The sequence below is a fragment of the Nicotiana sylvestris genome, chromosome 9 (genome assembly GCF_000393655.2).
Source record: "Nicotiana sylvestris chromosome 9, ASM39365v2, whole genome shotgun sequence".
NCBI lineage: Eukaryota > Viridiplantae > Streptophyta > Magnoliopsida > Solanales > Solanaceae > Nicotiana > Nicotiana sylvestris.
The window spans coordinates 1,926,328-1,945,300 of NC_091065.1; the positions used below are offsets into that span (position 1 = coordinate 1,926,328).

Sequence of the window (18,973 nt, forward strand, 5' to 3'; positions counted from 1 at the left end):
TTTACTTCAATACCACGGTTAGAAACAAGAAAACCCAAAAACTTACCTGATGAAATGTCAAATGCACATTTCTCGAGATTTAGCTTCATATTGAATTTCGTAAGATCTGAAATGTATTAGACAAGTGCGATATATGATCCCCTGATTGTTGAGATTTAACAAGCATATCATCTATGCAGACTTCCATAGTTTTTCCTAAATGTCCTTGGAACATTTTGGTCACCAATCTTTGATACGTGACACCAGCATTTTTGAGACCAAAGGGCATTACTTTATAACAGTAAGTCCCCCTGTCTGTTATAAATGAAGTTTTTTCTTCATCTAGGATATCCATTTTGATCTGATTATACCCTAAATACGCATCTAAAAAGCTTAACAATTCATGTCCTACAGTAGCATCAATCAGTTGATCTATATGTGGTAATGAAAAAGAATCTTTAGGACAAGCTTTGTTAAGGTTGGTATAATCTACACAAACTCGCCATTTGCCATTCTTTTTCGGTAGTACTACAGTATTGGCTAACCAATTAGGATACTTTATCTCGTGGATAGACCCAATTTTTAATAGTTTTTGAACCTTATCTTGACTCGCCTGATTTTTGAAAGTCCCCTACTTTCTCTTCTTTTGTTTGACAGGTGGATACGACGGGTCTTCATTTAACTTGTGAGTCATTACTTCCGGGGGTATTCCTGTTATATCAGAATGGGACCAGGAAAAACAATCCACATTAGTTTTTAAAAATTCAATCAACTCACCTTTCATGTCATGGCTTAAGTTGGCCCCACTGTAGAATTTCCTTTCGGGCCATTGTGCAAATAACTCTACAGCCTCCAGTTCTTCAATCGTTGTTTTAATATTTTCATTTTCTTCTGGTTCTTGAATGGAATCGGGCCTTGAGTCCACATCTGTTCGCCCTTGTTCAGTTGAGGCTTGTGTCGTGGTATCCTTAATTGGATTCTATAATTGCTACTTTTCTTCGTTTTTCGTACTTGAATCTGCTACAGAGTTGATGCTCCTAGATGTCTGTTGATCCCCATGGATTTGACGTATTCCCCATGGTGATGGAAATTTAATAACTTGATGTAAGGTAGACGGAACAACATCCATCTCGTGGATCCACGGTCTTCCGAGAATCATATTGTAAGCCATTTCCATCTCTACCACCTGAAATTTCATATCTTTGACAACCTCTTCTGCAAATATTGTAAGTGTTACCTCCCCTTTTGTCACAACGCGTGAATTGTCGAATCCAGACAAAATATGTGCCTTAGGTACTAGCTTATTTTCAGCTTGCATCTTATTTAGTACTTTTAGCAAAATAATGTTCACGGAACTACCTGGATAAATCAAAACTCGTTTCACATTAGGATCATGTACAAGTAGAGATATTACCAGCGCATCGTTATGTGGAGTTAGCACGCCATCCGCATCTGCATCATCAAATATAATACTTTCTTCCTCCAAAACATGTTGGACCCGCTTCCCGTGGGTAATTATAACTTTGGAAACTTTATTGGCCGTTGTATAATTCACGCCGTTGATTTCTTCACCCCCCGCTTATAACATTAATGGTTCTTTTGGGATAAGGAGATTTAGGGGGATCGTGCCTGTTTTTCATGTAAGCTTGCTTACCTTTTTCACTAAATAATTCGGTGAGATACCCTTGCTTTAATAGGTGGTCGACTTCTCCTTGTAGCAATCTACAATATTTTGTTTTATGACCATGATCGTTGTGGAATTCGCACCAGTGATCAGGGTTACGTCTGTTTGGATTTGATCTCATTTCTTTTGGCCACCACACCTTATCACCCATGCTTCTTAATACGGCTACCAACTCTGAAGTGCTGACATTAAAATTGTAACCACCAAATCTTGCCTTCAAGTTCCAATCATCATCTCGCGTCTCTCGTGTGTTTCGATCATTTCCAAACCTCGATGATGAACCCGACTCTCTATTCCTCGATCTATGATCATACTTTGAATTATCCTGCTTTGATCGTGAGTCTTTTCCTGCTGGGCCCATGTATGGTTCGTATCTATTTTTACCGGACCTTTTTTCGGTTTCTGCACGTCTCGAACTCACCTTCTCCTCTTTATGAGATCGGGAGATAGTGTCTTCTTCTATCCTTAGCTTCGTGCTGTATCTGTTGTAAACATCATTCCAGGTTGTTGCTAGAAATTCACGCAGACTTTTCTTGAGTCGTCTCGTGGATTCTAAGCTTTTCTCATTCTAATTACTGGCAAAAGCCATAGCTGCCCTGTTATTAGGTACGCGTGGTAACGTCATTCTTTAACGCTGGAACCTATCCATGAACTCTTTAAGCAGCTCTGAATCTCCTTGCTTGATTTTGAAAATATCTTCCATTCTTTTTTCAACATTTTGAGCTCCCCAATGCGCTTTGATAAATGAATCTGCAAGCTAAGCAAAAGAATTTACAAAATTTTTGGGTAAGAGAGAATACATGTTAATGCTCCTTTGATGAGTGTTTCACCGAATTTCTTGACCAACACTGATTCAATTTCTTGTTTAGTTAAATCGTTGCCTTTCACATCGGTTGTGAATGCATTCATGTGGTCTCGTGGATCAGCTGTGCTATCATACGTTGGGATATCAGGCATCTTGAACTTCTTCGGGATTGGAACAGGAGCAACACTAGGCTTCTATGTTGTTGTGAGTATTTATCCATGTCTATTCCTTTGATCACAGGCAGTACTCTAGGTATTTGCTCTATGCGATCGCTTTGCTCCTTGAGCTGCTTCTGCAAGGTTAGAACTAAATTTTGTAAATCAAAATTAACTATATTATCTGGTTCGCCATCATGAGACTCGCTAGGAGTTCCACCAGTGCCTGAATTAACAAGCCCAGAACGTGGGTTTTCCAAAGTATTATGATTCGGAGTTGATGTTGGTGGTGCAACTAGTAACTGGCTGGTAAAAGCCCGGAGAGCATTACTGACTTGCTGAGCAATTAGATTCTTTAGAGCATCATCGAGTGCTTGTTCGTTCGCAACTCCAGCATTTTTATTCGCCTCCAATCCGTTTTGGTTTGCAACCCCGTTATTTGTTTCAGAGCCATCTGGAGTTCCCTATCGTGACTGTCGTTGTGAATCACGCAGTGAGGGAAGTGGGATCCTGTCATTTGCATCATTCTCCTGACGTTGAGGATCTTGGGGTGGTAAATTGTGTTGGTTATTGTCATTGACATTCGAAGGATTCGAAGTCTTAGTCAAATCCTTCATCATTTTTTTGATGAAGGATTTGACTAAGAAAGTAAATGATTATCAGATCCACGGCAACGACGCCAATTTGTTTAACCAAAATTTGGGATTTCGGTCAAAGCTTATTTTAAAAGAACTCAGGTTACTAATAATCGAATAAAAATAAGAATAATTGACAAATAATAACTGAATATAATGCAAAGTAAATCAATGTATTTCAATAGTATTTCGTGTCCTTACAAATGACCAGTCTTCTCCTTTTATAACTACCTCTAGGTAATATGTTTTATTTCTGTCATAATTGAGCCATTATTGACAATTAATGACATTTAATGTAACGTTACAATTGGTAATCATATTTGATTCATTACTGATTCTCTAACGTTTTCCGTATTTAATGCCTAACAATACGTATCTATATCTTTTTTGCTATCAGATTCATTCTCTTCGATCGTAAAGAAGTTCGAGCATTTATCTTTCTTGTTTTCCCTGAATATCTGCTCGTGCCTGTTGAAGCTCGTGCCTCTTTGATTATTCTTTGCCAGCTATCATCCTTTGGCCGGTCCACGTGTCATGGCGTGTCATCTTACAATGAATTTCATATATGAACTTAATTTTTCCCAATACACCGAGCTGCCTTTTTAAACGGTTGGGTAATTGTAATTTTAATCTGCCAATACATGAATGTAATTGGAAAAGCAAAGAAAACAAAGAAGAATTAATCTACATAGCTCTCCATTCTATTGCTTAAACTAAAAATAGTTATAAATATATATATATATATTAAATCTATGTATTATACATAAATGTATACCGATTATAAAAAATAAACAGTACATTTGACCAATTATTTGTGTAAAGATCTCGAAACAAAAAGATAGAGAATTCATATGAGAATTGAGATCCCTATCGTACGCTGCATATGCTACACTAGCACAACTTACAAAAAAAAAATACTTCTTCTGTTTCAGTTTATGAATCTATTTCCGTTTTAGTCCGTGCCAAAAAGAATGACCTCTTTCCCTATTTGGAAACAATTTACCTTTATGCAATGATTTATAGCCACACAAAATATACGTGCCTCATTTTACACCACAAATTCAAAAGTCTTCTATCTTTTCTTAAACTTCGTGTCCAGTCAAATAGGTTCACATAAATTGAAACGGAGGGGTAGTAGTCTTCTGCATGATATATATAAAAAAAACTTATTTCAACCATTAGTCAACTGACGAGGAGACAAGATCCATTGATCCAATCTAACCATTATAAAACCCGAAAATATATAATACTAATACTAATAATATTAAATAGTAATAAAATGGAAGCTACTTCGAAATCTTGCCAATCCGTTAAGAAAGCTACAAGGGAACGAAATATTTTAAGATTCACTCCCTTTGCTAATTTCTAATTAAGAATTGGATCCACTATTTAATCTTACTATAGCATATGATCAATTTTTTAACCGAGTCTAAGCTCTGTCCACTAACATTCCGCCCTGTAAACAAATATTAGCTCAGTTATAATATAGTTAGTGCAAAAAAAAAAATTATATTATCAATATGATTTAACTTGTTAAAAAATTATATTTAAACCTAAAATGTTTCCCATCCAATCGCTTAACTAAAATAATTGGCGGATGTATATTATATAGATAAATATATGTATATATGTAACCTTCATATAATTAGTATATATATTCTTTGTATAGCGACTAAAAAGAAGTAAACAGTGAATCCGGTTGGCTATTTATGTAAAGCTCTCATTAATTAAATAGGAAGTTTCCATACTACCTGAAAACTTGCTAAGTTCCTGCACCATACTTAACAACAACAACAACAACAATAACCCAGTATAATCCCACTTAGTGGGGCCTGGGGAGGGTAGTGTGTACGCAGACCTTACCCCTACCCTAGGGTAGAGAGACTGTTTCCAAATAGACCCCCGGCATCCTTCCCTCCAAGAACTTCCCACATTGCTCTTGGGGAGACTCGAACTCACAACCTCTCGGTTGGAAGTGGGGGTTGCTTACCATCAGAGCAACCCCTCTTGTCTTCCATCAGAGCAACCCCTCTTGTCTTACCATACTTAACTACATGTCTACATATCATTCTTTAACCAAATAAACAAAATTATTAAAACTTGCCGACGCTCTCTAGATCTATGCATGCATTTATTATTTCCCAATACTTCAACTCTTTTCTTTTTATATATAATACCACTAACCACTGTATAATCATAAACCCTAATAAACAAAAGTGAGCTATTAGTAGTAGTAGTAATAAACCCTAGAAAACAGAAAGCTAATTAAGATCAGAGAAATGGCAGTTAAGGGTTTGAGTTTAGCCATTTTGTTGGTTTGTATTGTTGTGGCTTCTAGTGTCAATGGAGCTTTTGGAGAAGCAATTAATTTTCAGGAAGCTTTGGTTCATTGCAATGGTGGTGTTGAAAATCAAAATTGCTGTAAAGCACTGAATGCTGCTGTACAAAAGGAGCGTTATTGCTGGTCTTCTATTTTTGGACAGATTTTCATTGCTGATCTCTTCAAGTGTGGTGTTATGCCACATTGTTGAGTAAGTTACACTATGTGTGTGTTTTGTATGATCAAAATGTTTTCCTGAAAAATATTTTTTTCGTAAAATAAGTGATTTTTTATTTTTATTTTTTATATGTTTAGTTACATGGGCGTATCGGTCGCTGGGAGGATCTCATGGAGCACGTAAATCCATGCTCCCCTGCGTATCTGGGAGGGTGAGGGTTCTATGGAGCATCGTGAACCCATGCTCACCTCTTATATCATATTGTTATACTTTTTAAAAATAATTAAATATATGTGTGTGCACCTAAGTTCAAAGTATCATGCAATGTGATGGTTATTGGTGCACTTCGCTAAGTAAAATTATGAATTCAAATCTTATATCAATCTTGTTATTAACTAAGATTTTTTTTTTTGGTTTATTCTTTCAAAATTTTCACACACTGAAATTTCTGATCTTCTTTTGACAACGTAAAATCTTATATGATTAAATGAAATGTGTATATTAAAACTAGTAGGAGTGAATAATGTAGCATATAGTCAATGATTTTAACTAATTCCAATATTTTTTCCACGAAGTATAAATATAGATGTAAAAAAATTCTATTAAATAAATAAATTTTGAACTTATAGTTCTAAAAGTGTAATAATAAGAACTAAAGATTGAACCCGTAAAATTTATATTATGGATTCACCTCTTCGTAAATCCTGGATCCGCTTCTATTTAGTTAGTAAGCAAAAAATATCGTACCAAGCACGTTTATTTTTCTCTAAACAAACACTAAGGACGACGAAATGGATGCATTTGGGATTGTATCCCTCAAAAATTCTAATTGCACCATATATACCGTTATCTTTATACGTAACTTACATGCAGGTGTTTATTGTTGGATTGCAGGTACTTAATGGATTAGTCAAGGTTCGTCTAATAAGAGAGAAACTACCTTGGTGTTTCGACCTTTGATTTTCTACAATATCTTATAGAGAGAAAAGAAAATTCGTCTTGTGGTTCCCTATATTACCTCAATATTACTTGTAACGTTTTTTTTGTGCAACTTTATGATGAACGAATATATGTTCGATGCTAATTGCAAGGAATACTATGTCTCAAATTATCTTAGTTCTTTTTTTTTTCCTTTACTCCTTTAGCTTATCAGAAGGCTTGTCACGATCCGGAATTTCCACCGTCGAGATCGTGATGGCGCCTAATATTTTACTTGCTAGGCAAGCCAACGATAGAGATCATTAAGCTAAATTCTTAAGCTTTCAGTGATAAACATCAAATAAGCCATAATAAGGTAAACTAAAAAAGAGCATAAATCCATAACAACTTTAATACTTATACACAACTACCCAGAATCTGGTGTCACAATCCACGAACTACTAAGATTTAGCTACAAGTAAGATGTCTGAAGGAAATACAACTATTTCGATACAAATGAAACAGTAAAAGAAATGCATAGAAGGGGACCCCAGGGCCTGCGGACGGCAACAGGACTACCTTGGATCTCCAAACAAATCAAGCCAGCAGCTAGACTCAGGGTCAACTCGGTCCGGTACCAAAATCTACACAAAATGTGAAGAGTGCAGTATCAATATAACTGACCCCATGTACTGGTAAATATCGAGTCTAACCTCGGCGAAATAGTGACGAGACTAAGACAAGACACATTCATAAACATGTGCAGTTAAACAATATACGCGCACAATAACAACTAATAGAAGCTGCACAGATAATAACGGGAGGGGAAACATGTTGAGGGGAGGACAAGATAAAGAAAACTGTAACAGTAAAGAAACAACAACAGACAATATGCTTTGCACCAATGAAAGTATTAAACACAGTAAAGACAAATGCACGACAACTTTCATCCTCACCATACAAACAAAAGAAATGACATGGCATCCCCCTTCGTGCATTAATTCTCACTCACTAAACATTGCACGACATCACCCTTCGTGATTTAACACTCTCCCTCACCAAAACAATAAACAATAACAACAGAGAGATAGAAATATCAAGAACCAGTCTTATTTCAATATTTAGTTCCACAATACCAGCCTTAACTTTGAGTCAATACTCAATCAATACCAAATTCCGTAAAACATGATAAGAGTTGCTCAACATAACGAATAGCTAGTTTAAGCATGAACAATATAATCAAAGAATACAACAGTTACAAGAATAAGACTCACTCGCATGCTATGACTCGACAACAATGCATAGGTGCTCGTCACCTCACCTATACGTTGTACTCAACATCCAAACACGTAGAAAATAGGTAAATAATATCTAATCCCTCAAGCTAAGGTTAACCACGACACTTACCTCGCTCCAACGACCAAACTCACAGCTCAATCACAGCTTTTCCCTTCACACAAGCCTATAGACCAAAAGAATCTAGAAATTTACCAACCAAACGATTTAAATAAAGCCTTAGGATCTACCCACAATTGCAAAGAATTCAATTTAGGCCATTTTTTAAAAAGTCAACACCTGGGTCCGCTTGGTCAAAACTCGAAATTCGAACCAAAACCCGATTACTCATTCAACCCCAAGCGCGTATATATAATTGATTTTGGAATGTGACCTCAAGTTGAGGTCTAAATCCCCAAATTTCGAAATCCCTAGTTTCTACCCAAAACCCCCAATTTCACCATGAAAACCTTAAATTTTTGGTTGAATCTTATGAAAAAGTAGTGAAAGATTGAAAGAAATTAGTTTAAGATCACTTACCAATGATTTGGGGAAGAAAGGTTCTTTGGAAAATCGCTTCTTGTGGTTTAGCTTTTGAAAATTTGGGAAATGAATCAAAAATCCCGTCTAAGTCATCTTTTGTTCAGCTCTATGTATCGCATTTGCGAACAAAACTTCGCATTTGCGAATGAACAAGGTTTTCGCTAATGTCATAAATGGTTCGCAATTGCGAATGAACAGTATTTTCGCAATTGCGAATGAACAGTGTCGCACCAGAAACCAGCAAAATCCAAACTTCTCCGGATGATCTGAACCCACCCCGAAACTCATCTGGAACCTCCCGGACACAAACCATATATAAATTTCAATCATAAAACACGTTACGCACCTGCTCGCGCACTCAAAAGACTGAAAAGAGGTCGCCTTAACCATATGTTGACCATAGTCAAACTCCCAAATTTCTTAACTTTACTAGTCTCTCAACCAAAGATCCAAAAATACACCCAAGCCCTCGGGACTCCAAACCAAAAGTGTACACCAGTCTAAAAATATCATACGAACTTGCTCGTGCAATCAAATCGCCAAAATAACACTTAGAACTACGAATTGAACACCAAATCAAATAAAATTTTCAAGAAAGCTAATCTCTATTTTTACCACCGAATGTCCGAATCACGTCAGACCGACTCCGTTTCCCATAAAATTTCACAGATAAGTCAAAAATATTATATTGGACTTGTACCGTGCTCCGGAACCAAAATATGGACCCGATACCAACGAGATCAAACATCAACAATTTCTTAAAAACAAATAAATTTTCAGACTTTTAATTTTCAACAAAAATTCATAACTCGGGCTAGGGACCTCCGAATCCAATTTTGGGCATACGCCCTGCAAGTCCCATATTTCGATATGGACCCACCGGGACTATCAAAATACGAGTCCGTATCCGTTTACCAAAAATGTTGACCTGAGTCAGCTCAAATGAGGGTTTTAAGCAAAATTCCTTATTTTTATCAACTTTCAACATAAAAACTTTCCGGAAACACGTTCGGATTGCGCAAGCAAAATCGAGGAGGGAGAAAATGAGGGTTTAAGGACTCGGAATACAGAATTTGGTTTTAATTCATAAGATGATCTATCGGGTCATCACAAGGTTATTACTCCCTCCGTTTCAATTTATATGAACCCGTTTGACTGGGCATGAAGTTTAAGAAAAAATGAAGACTTTTAGAATTTGTGGTCTTAAACAAGTCAAAAAGGGGTCCAGAGTATTTGTGTGGTTATAAATGCTTCTCATTAAGGGTAGAATTGGATGTTTAAGCAAAATTACTTCCAAGTTTAGAAAGTGATCATTCTTTTTGGAACGGACCAAAAAAGAAATAGATTCACATAAACTGGAACATAGAGAATACTTTATAAATATTATTACTCCCGTGTCATTTAATAAATAAATGTGGAAGAAACTAATTGTCAAATTGATAATGACTTTTACCAATATATTAGTGATTACCAACTTATATACATTCTATCGGAAATCTCTTGAGAAAGGAGAAAACGGAACTCCGGCAAAAATAAGGGATTTTTTTATTTTTTATTTTTAATCTTTGTCAGAAATTATTTACATTTGGTAATCAAAAAACTATATAAAATTTGTATAATTTTTGTATATAACGTACAGAATATTTATATATATATATTCGACTATTATTTTAAAAACCGATATACAATATCATTTTCCAGAAAAATAAAGAAGAAAGCATTATGTCCGTGGGGGTAATTAGCTATCTTCGACGGATTTAAATGAATCCGTCAGTATTAACTTCCGGGGTTCTAATTAGTAACATGGCAAAAATTTTAACCTAATAACTCATTACTAGAAATTCGGTTAAAACTGACCGCGTCGGACAGTCAAAATATCAGCCGAAAAATTGACCAAAGTCTGTTGGTTTTTTAATTTTTTTTATGTAACTGAGTAACTTCGGTATTAGCACAAAAAAGCGGGAAACTATTTTGGCATCCCGCGAAATTTACTTTTTAAAAGACGGACCAACCTTCGTCTGGTTTTTATGTAACATAAATTAAAAAATATTCAAAAAAAACGACTGAATCGACTGGTTATTTCGACCGGCCATTTTAAAAAAATAATCGATTTCGGTCAGTAATTTTATATTTTTAATAAAACCGACCAAATCGGTTAGTTACTTTCGTGTAAAAATGCAATTAAAGAGTACAAATAAAATAAAATAAAATCTTAAACCAAAATGTCCCCATGGTCTAGAGGTAGAATAGCATCCTACCACAGTACAGACGCCGGTTCAACTCCTAGACGGTATATTTTTTTAATTACATAATTAAAAATATCGAGTGTATTCGATCGAAAAATACTAACTGACTTTGGTCAGTTTCTTTGGCAAATATTTTCTTTTTTGATCGTTTGTGAAATTTAATTGACCAACCAAAATCGGTCAAAAATTGCCACCGACTTCGATCGCTATTTGTTACTGACCAACCTCTATTTGTTACCGACCAACCTTATTTTGACGGATTAAAGTCGATCAAAAATCAGCCGGTTTTTTCAGTTTTCTGATCGATTTCGATTGGTATTCGTGGACGATTTTTTGCAGTTTTCTAGTAGTGACGTGCTATAAATTTAAACTATATTTATTGTTAACCAATAAACAAAAGTTTAAACTTTGCCCATCCTCTCGAGATCTATGCATGCGTTAATTGCTTCCTCGTTTCATCTTCAACTCTTTCTTTCTTTCTCTGATTATATATATATATATATACCACTTGTACCTATTAAGTATCAACTTAAAGTCTTAAACCTCAGAGAGAGAGAAAAAGAATAAGAATTAAGAAATGGCAATTACTAGTAGAAATATTAGGGGTTTGAGTTTAGCCATTCTAATGGTTAGTGTTGTTGTAGCTTCTAGTCGGGGATACGGCGGCGGAGGAGCCTTTGAGCAAGATTACGGCGGCGGTCTTGGCGGCCCCGTGAGCAATATTGGGCCATTGCATGAAGCTCTAGCGCACTGTAATACTGAGGCTGAAAATCAAAATTGTTGTAAAGTACTGAATGTTGCTGTGTCTAGCGAGCACTACTGCCGGTCTTCTCTTTTTGGACAGATTTTCATTGCTGATCTCTTTAGATGTGGTGTTATTCCACAATGTTGATGTAAGTTACATTATGGTCTGACGGAGCCAGAATTTTCGTTAAGGGGTGTCAAAATATATAAAATTAAATATACTACGAAATTAAGAGGAGTCAATACATAATATATATACATATAAAAGAAAATTTATCTACTTGCACAGTTTATTTTTCCTGCAAAGGGGATTATCTATATACAGTTAAAATAGGGCTTGCCCGATTTTGCCATTTAATCGAGACCAGGGAATCAGGGCGAGGGTCAGTCTCGTAATAGATCGGGCCGGAGCACGAAGATGAGGTATCGAGTTTGAGAATTGAGGTGCTCGTCGAGATCGAGGCTAACACCGATTGAGATCAAATATGACAAATTTCGAACAAAGCGCAACAAGGGAAAGGCGAAATATCTGTAACCGGAAGAAGATTACGGCGGAAATTCCGGAACAGACCAAATCAAAGGTGGTTGTTTAGGTTAATCATGGGATTTACTTCCGTAATTAGAATTGTACCATAGATAGGATTCCTCTACTGTATAAAAGGAATTCTAATCACTTTTTACAGACACATATATCAGAGCAATATCATACTTTCTGCAGTTTCCCTTTGATACTCTTGTTCATCAGTTACATTGTTTCTTAACTATTCTAGTTCGAGGGTACCAGTTCGAGGGTCGAATCACGCTCTAAGACTGGTTTGCTTTATTTTATTATCAATTTCTATTACTAATCTTTACGTTTATCAATTGATATTATATAAAGTCACGTATCCTTAAAACCATATTACAAAGTTTAATTGTTACCCAGTTTTTAGGATAAACAAAAACAAATAAATACAATCGGATTCCCTATAACACGATTACGTGTAAATCTCTTTTATGAACATAGTACTTGGTAACTTGATAAAAAGGTAATTAATTTAATTGCTCTCACATATTAAATTACACTGTTAATATAAAAAAATTACATTAATGTCCGTGCACGTAATTTAAATACTAAATAAATTAGGTTGAATCTACTTGAAAATCTACTCACATTTTCCATTTTAAAACTCAAAACTTGCTAAAAACTGCACCATTCTTAAATTAAACTGCATTAATCTTTAATTAACCAATAAACAAAAGTTTAAACTTTTGCCACCCTCTCGAGATCTATGCATGTTGTGTATAGCGAGCATTTTGATTAATCTTGAAAATCAAAATGTAAAGCACTGAATGTTGCTGTGTATAGCGAGCGCTATTGTTGGTCTTCTCTTTTTGGACAGATTTTTGTTGTTGATCTCTTCAAGTATGGTGTTACTACGGAGAATCCTGCTGATATGCTAACTAAGGTGGTGACTGCGATCAAGTTTCAACATTGTTTGGATTTGATCAACATTGTTGAACACTGAAGATTGAAGATGAAGACACAACCAAAATTTGTTATTGAGAGAGAATTGAAAATGTGGAATTTTGCCAAGGTGGAGATTTGTTGAAGTTTGGCAAAATGCCAAAGTCCCACATTGGTTGGGAGTTAAGTTTGGAAGGGATTTTTCCCCTATAAAAGAAGGCCTAATGTTTAGGATTGAAACACACCTCTCATTTGCCTTCTCATCTGTTTAAGGCATTTGTATCTTCTCTCTTTAGTATTATTTCACTTGTATTTTTGGAGTGAAATAAAATATTGGTTGTGTCCGAGGAGTAGGCAAAATTAGCCGAACCTCGTAAATTCTGGTGTTCCCTTTATTGTTGCTTTATTGTCTTATTTATTATTTGGTGGCTGTCATAATTTTGGTATAGTAGTTGTGACTTATTCACACTATATACATTTGGCTTCCGCAACAATTGGTATCAGAGCCAAGGTACTGTCTAAGTATGCTCTGTGGTTGCAGCATAGTCTGATCTTCCACATCAGAAAAGATTTATCTTGGTAACTGAGTCAAGGTTCTGTCTGAGTATGCTCTGTAGTTGCAGCTTAGTCTGATCTTCTACATCAGAAAGGAAATAATCTTGATTTGTGTCGTCAGCTATTAAATAATATTTGTGTCAAATATGGGGGACAATAAACAAGAAGAATCTACATCAAGTGTCAACAATACGTCATCATTGGCATCTTCGCTTATGACAAGAATTGTGTCAAATGCGAAATTTGCGGTAGAAATTTTTGACGGGTCCGGACATTTTGGGATGTGGCAAGGCGAGGTTCTAGATGTCCTTTTTCAACAAGGGCTAGATCTGGCCATTGAAGAAAAGAAACCAGATGTTATTGGAGAAGAAGATTGGAGAATTATCAACCGTGTTGCTTGCGGTACCATTCGATCCTACCTTGCTAGAGAGCAGAAATATCCATACACAAAGGAAACTTCTGCAAGTAAATTATGGAAAGCACTGGAGGATAAATTTTTGAAGAAAAACAGTCAAAATAAATTGTACATGAAGAAGAGACTGTTTCACTTCACCTATGTTCCTGGTACCACGATGAATGAACATATCACCAGTTTCAATAAGTTGGTCACAGATTTGCAAAATATGGATACAACTTATGATGATGGTGACTTGGCCTTAATGTTGTTGGCGTCACTTCCTGATGAGTACGAGCACCTTGAAACTACTCTACTCCATGGAAATGACGAAATTTCTCTCAGAGAAGTTTGTTCAGCTTTGTACAGCTATGAACAAAGAAAGCGAGAAAAACAGAAGGGCGGAGAAGGAGAAGCACTGTTTGTGAGGGGTCGTCCTCAAAATCAAACGAGGACAAAGAAGGGAAGATCCAAGTCAAGATCCAGACCCAGCAAAGATGAATGTGCCTTTTGTCGAGAAAAAGGGCACTGGAAGAAAGACTGTCCGAAGTTGAAGAATAAGGCCAAACATAACAATGGAAAGGCCATTATGGATTCAAATGTAGCTGATTGTGATGATTCAGACTTCTCATTAGTTACAACAGAGTCATCAACATCATCAGACATATGGTTGATGGACTCGGCTTGTAGCTATCATATGTGTCCCAACAGGGACTGGTTCATGGAATTTCAAGAAGGAGAATATGGAGTCATCCACACAGCGGATAACAGCCCTCTTACCTCATATGGCATTGGTTCAATACGATTAAGGAACCATGATGGAATGATCAGAACATTGATAGATGTTCGATATGTACCGGATTTGAAGAAGAATCTCATCTCTGTGGGAGCCCTAGAATCAAAAGGGTTCAAAATCATTGCAGAAAATGGAGTGATGAGAGTATGCTCCGGTGCACTAGTGGTAATGAAGGCTAATCGGAAGAATAATAATATGTACCGCTATCGTGGCAGTACAGTTATTGGGACAGCGACAGTAACATCCAGTGACGACAAAGAGGCAGAAGCAACCAAGCTATGGCACATGCGCTTGGGACATGCTGGAGGAAAATCCTTGAAAACTCTATCAGATCAAGGATTGTTAAAAGGAGTAAAGGCTTGCAACTTGGAGTTTTGTGAGCATTGTGTTAAAGGGAAACAGACAAGGGTTAAATTTGGTACAGCGATCCATAATACTAAAGGCATTTTGGATTATGTACACTCTGATGTTTGGGGTCCTTCCAAAACACCTTCATTGGGTGGGAAGCACTATTTTGTAACCTTTGTTGATGATTTTTCCCGAAGAGTATGGGTGTATACAATGAAGAGCAAAGATGAAGTGTTGGGAATTTTTCTCAAATGGAAGACGATGGTGGAAAATCAGACAGGCAGGAGAATCAAGTGTATTCGCACAGACAATGGAGGTGAATACAAAAATGATCATTTCAATAAGGTCTGTGAAAATGATGGCATCATCCGACACTTCACTGTTAGACATACACCACAACAGAATGGAGTGGCAGAACGTATGAACCGGACCTTGCTGGAGAAGGTACGGTGTATGTTGTCCAATGCTGGCTTGGGCAAAGAATTTTGGGCTGAGGCAATTACATATGCATGCCACCTCATTAATCGTCTACCATCTGCTGCTATTGATGGCAAAACACCATTTGAAAAATGGTACGGAAAACCTGCTGTAGATTATAACTCTTTGCACGTGTTTGGCTCAACTGCATATTATCATGTGACGGAGTCAAAATTGGATCCAAGGGCAAAGAAGGCTATTTTTATGGGAATTACTTCTGGAGTCAAAGGATATCGCTTATGGTGTCCTATGACAAAGAAAGTAATATTCAGCAGAGATGTTACCTTTGATGAATTTGCTATGGTAAATAAGGTAACAGAAGATACCAAACAAAATGAAGGTGCTTCTAAGCAGGTGGAGTTTGAGGGAAAATTTATTTTTCCTACACAAGAAGCAGAGGAGGAAACAAATGAAGATTACCCTCTGGAAGGAGAGCCAGTAGAGGAGATTCCAACTCAGGAATCTCAACAACAACTTGAATCAATAGCAACCAGCAGGCCAAAAAGAACAATAACGAAACCTGTTCGTCTCATAGAGACGGTTGCTTGTGCAACCTCAATTGTAGCTGATGATGTTCCTACTACTTATAAAGACGCTGTCCAAAGTTCAGAAGAAGATAAGTGGAGGATTTCCATGAATGATGAAATACAGTCCCTTCATCAGAATCATACATGGAGATTGGCCAATCTCCCGAAGGGAAAGAAAGCAATTGGGTGCAAATGGGTATTTGCAAAGAAAGAAGGATTTCCTAACCAATTAGATGTTCGCTACAAAGCAAGATTGGTGGCCAAAGGATATGCTCAAAAGGAGGGAATTGATTACAATGAAGTGTTTTCTCCAGTTGTAAAACATTCCTCCATTAGAATTATGTTGGCTTTGGTAGCACAATTGGATTTGGAACTAGTTCAGATGGATGTAAAAACTGCGTTTTTACATGGAAACTTGGAGGAGGAAATCTACATGACTCAGCCAGAAGGATTCAAAGTTGCTGGAAAAGAAAATATGGTGTGCAAACTTGAAAAATCGTTGTACGGATTGAAACAATCTTCTAGACAATGGTACAAGCGATTTGACGAGTTTATGTTGCGGCAAGGGTACAAGAGAAGCAAATACGATCATTGTGTGTATTTGCACAAGCTTAAAGATGGTTCCTTTGTATATCTTCTCCTATATGTTGATGATATGTTGATAGCTTCCAAGAATTCGGAAGAAATTGATAAGTTGAAGATTCAACTGAAGAAGGAGTTCGAGATGAAGGATTTGGGTGAGGCAAAGAAAATTCTTGGCATGGAGATAATTAGAGATAGACGTTCAAAGAAACTCTGTTTATCTCAAAAGGAATATTTGAAGAGAGTACTTCAACGTTTTGGCATAGATGACAAGACTAAGCCAGTTAGTACTCCACTTGCTTCCCATTTTAAGCTAAGTACTACTATGTCGCCAATGGATGAAGCTGAACGAGAGTATATGTCAAAGGTACCATACGCAAATGCTGTTGGTAGCTTGATGTATGCAATGGTTTGCACAAGGCCTGACATTTCACAAGCTGTTGGAGTTATTAGCAGATATATGCACAATCCAGGGAAGGAGCATTGGCAAGCTGTGAAGTGGATTCTACGGTATATTCATAATACTGTAGATGTCGGGTTAGTTTTTGAGCAGGAAGACAATCAGTCTGTAGTTGGATATTGTGACTCAGATTTTGCGGGTGATATGGACAAACGAAGATCAACTACTGGTTATGTGTTTACTTTTGCAAAGGCACCAGTTAGTTGGAAGTCTACTTTGCAGTCAACAGTTGCTTTGTCTACAACAGAGGCAGAGTACATGGCTATTACAGATGCTGTGAAAGAGGCAATTTGGCTTCAAGGATTGCTAAAGGAGCTTGGTGTTGAACAAAAAGGTATCACAATTTTTTGTGATAGTCAAAGTGCTATTCAATTAGCGAAGAACCAAGTTTATCATGCAAGGACGAAGCACATTGATGTTCGGTATCATTTCGTACGAGAAATCATAGAAGAAGGTGGAGTCACGGTGAAGAAAATTCATACTACAGAGAATCCTGCTGATATGCTGACAAAGGTGGTGACTGCGGTCAAGTTTCAACATTGTTTGGATTTGATCAACATTGTTGAACACTGAAGATTGAAGATGAAGACACAACCAAAATTTGTTATTGAGAGAGAATTGAAAATGTGGAATTTTGCCAAGGTGGAGATTTGTTGAAGTTTGGCAAAATGCCAAAGTCCCACATTGGTTGGGAGTTAAGTTTGGAAGGGATTTTTCCCCTATAAAAGAAGGCCTAATGTTTAGGATTGAAACACACCTCTCATTTGCCTTCTCATCTGTTTAAGGCATTTGTATCTTCTCTCTTTAGTATTATTTCACTTGTATTTTTGGAGTGAAATAAAATATTGGTTGTGTCCGAGGAGTAGGCAAAATTAGCCGAACCTCGTAAATTCTGGTGTTCCCTTTATTGTTGCTTTATTGTCTTATTTATTATTTGGTGGCTGTCATAATTTTGGTATAGTAGTTGTGACTTATTCACACTATATACATTTGGCTTCCGCAACACAGCGTTCCTATAAGGTGGCTCCGCCACTGATTATAGTTGTGTTTTGTATGATGGAAAATATTTTCATGTGAAATAAGTGATTTTTCTTATTTTTTATATGTCTAAGCAGAAAATATTACACCAAGAGTATTTACTTTTATTTAGGCAAACACTACGGGGCCAGAGTCGGATGAATCGGTTCAGGATAATTATATCCCTAAAGAATTTCTAATTGCACCATATATTATCTTGTTTGGATTTTTTTTCTGTAGTCTATCTTATAAGTAGCTACTACTTTTTAATTAAAATATTACTGCCGCCGTGCCGTTAAAAAAAAGGTAGAATAAACTTGTCAAATTGATAAAGACAATATTACCAATATATAAGTGACTACTAGAATATACAAGTCGCTCAGTTCAAAGAAGATTTTAGTGACAATTTGAAAGTTATAAATACACATAAAGGTAACTGTTAAAATTCATTACTCAAATGTTTCAAATTATTACATTCTACAAGGTTTTAGTAATTTAATTAGAAGCATTTAATAAATATTTAAGAAGACTATGGACAAAAACTTTCACTTCTCAAATAATAGTGTCGTAGCAAAATGGACAGAGTGAGTAGATATGACAAATGAAGGAAAAAAAATCTATTTTCACGTGACTCGTTTAGATTTTAGACTTCAGTACGTAAAACGTAATATAAAGATCCAACATAAATAATAAAAATAAAAATAGAAACAACAGCCAAAAATTTATACGGTATGTTCCCTAATGGGACTGGTCTTGGTGGAATGTCTTAATTTTTATTTGAATATCATAGTTCTTTAATCTTTAAAGCTAGAAATATTCTTGTTTGATAATGAAAAGTAGAAGGTTAATTATTCATTATTGTTAAAATCGTCTAAATGTTAGTAATGT

At 36.2% G+C, this 18,973-nt stretch overlaps 1 long non-coding RNA gene across 1 annotated transcript; it reads left to right on the top strand.

The window, feature by feature from the left end:
- The first annotated feature begins 5,474 nt into the window (after window positions 1-5,474).
- On the top strand, window positions 5,475-6,850 carry LOC104226687 (uncharacterized). Its single transcript, XR_710895.2, has 2 exons — window positions 5,475-5,789; window positions 6,651-6,850. It is a non-coding gene; the product is annotated as an uncharacterized lncRNA (long non-coding RNA).
- Window positions 6,851-18,973: the final 12,123 nt, after the last annotated feature.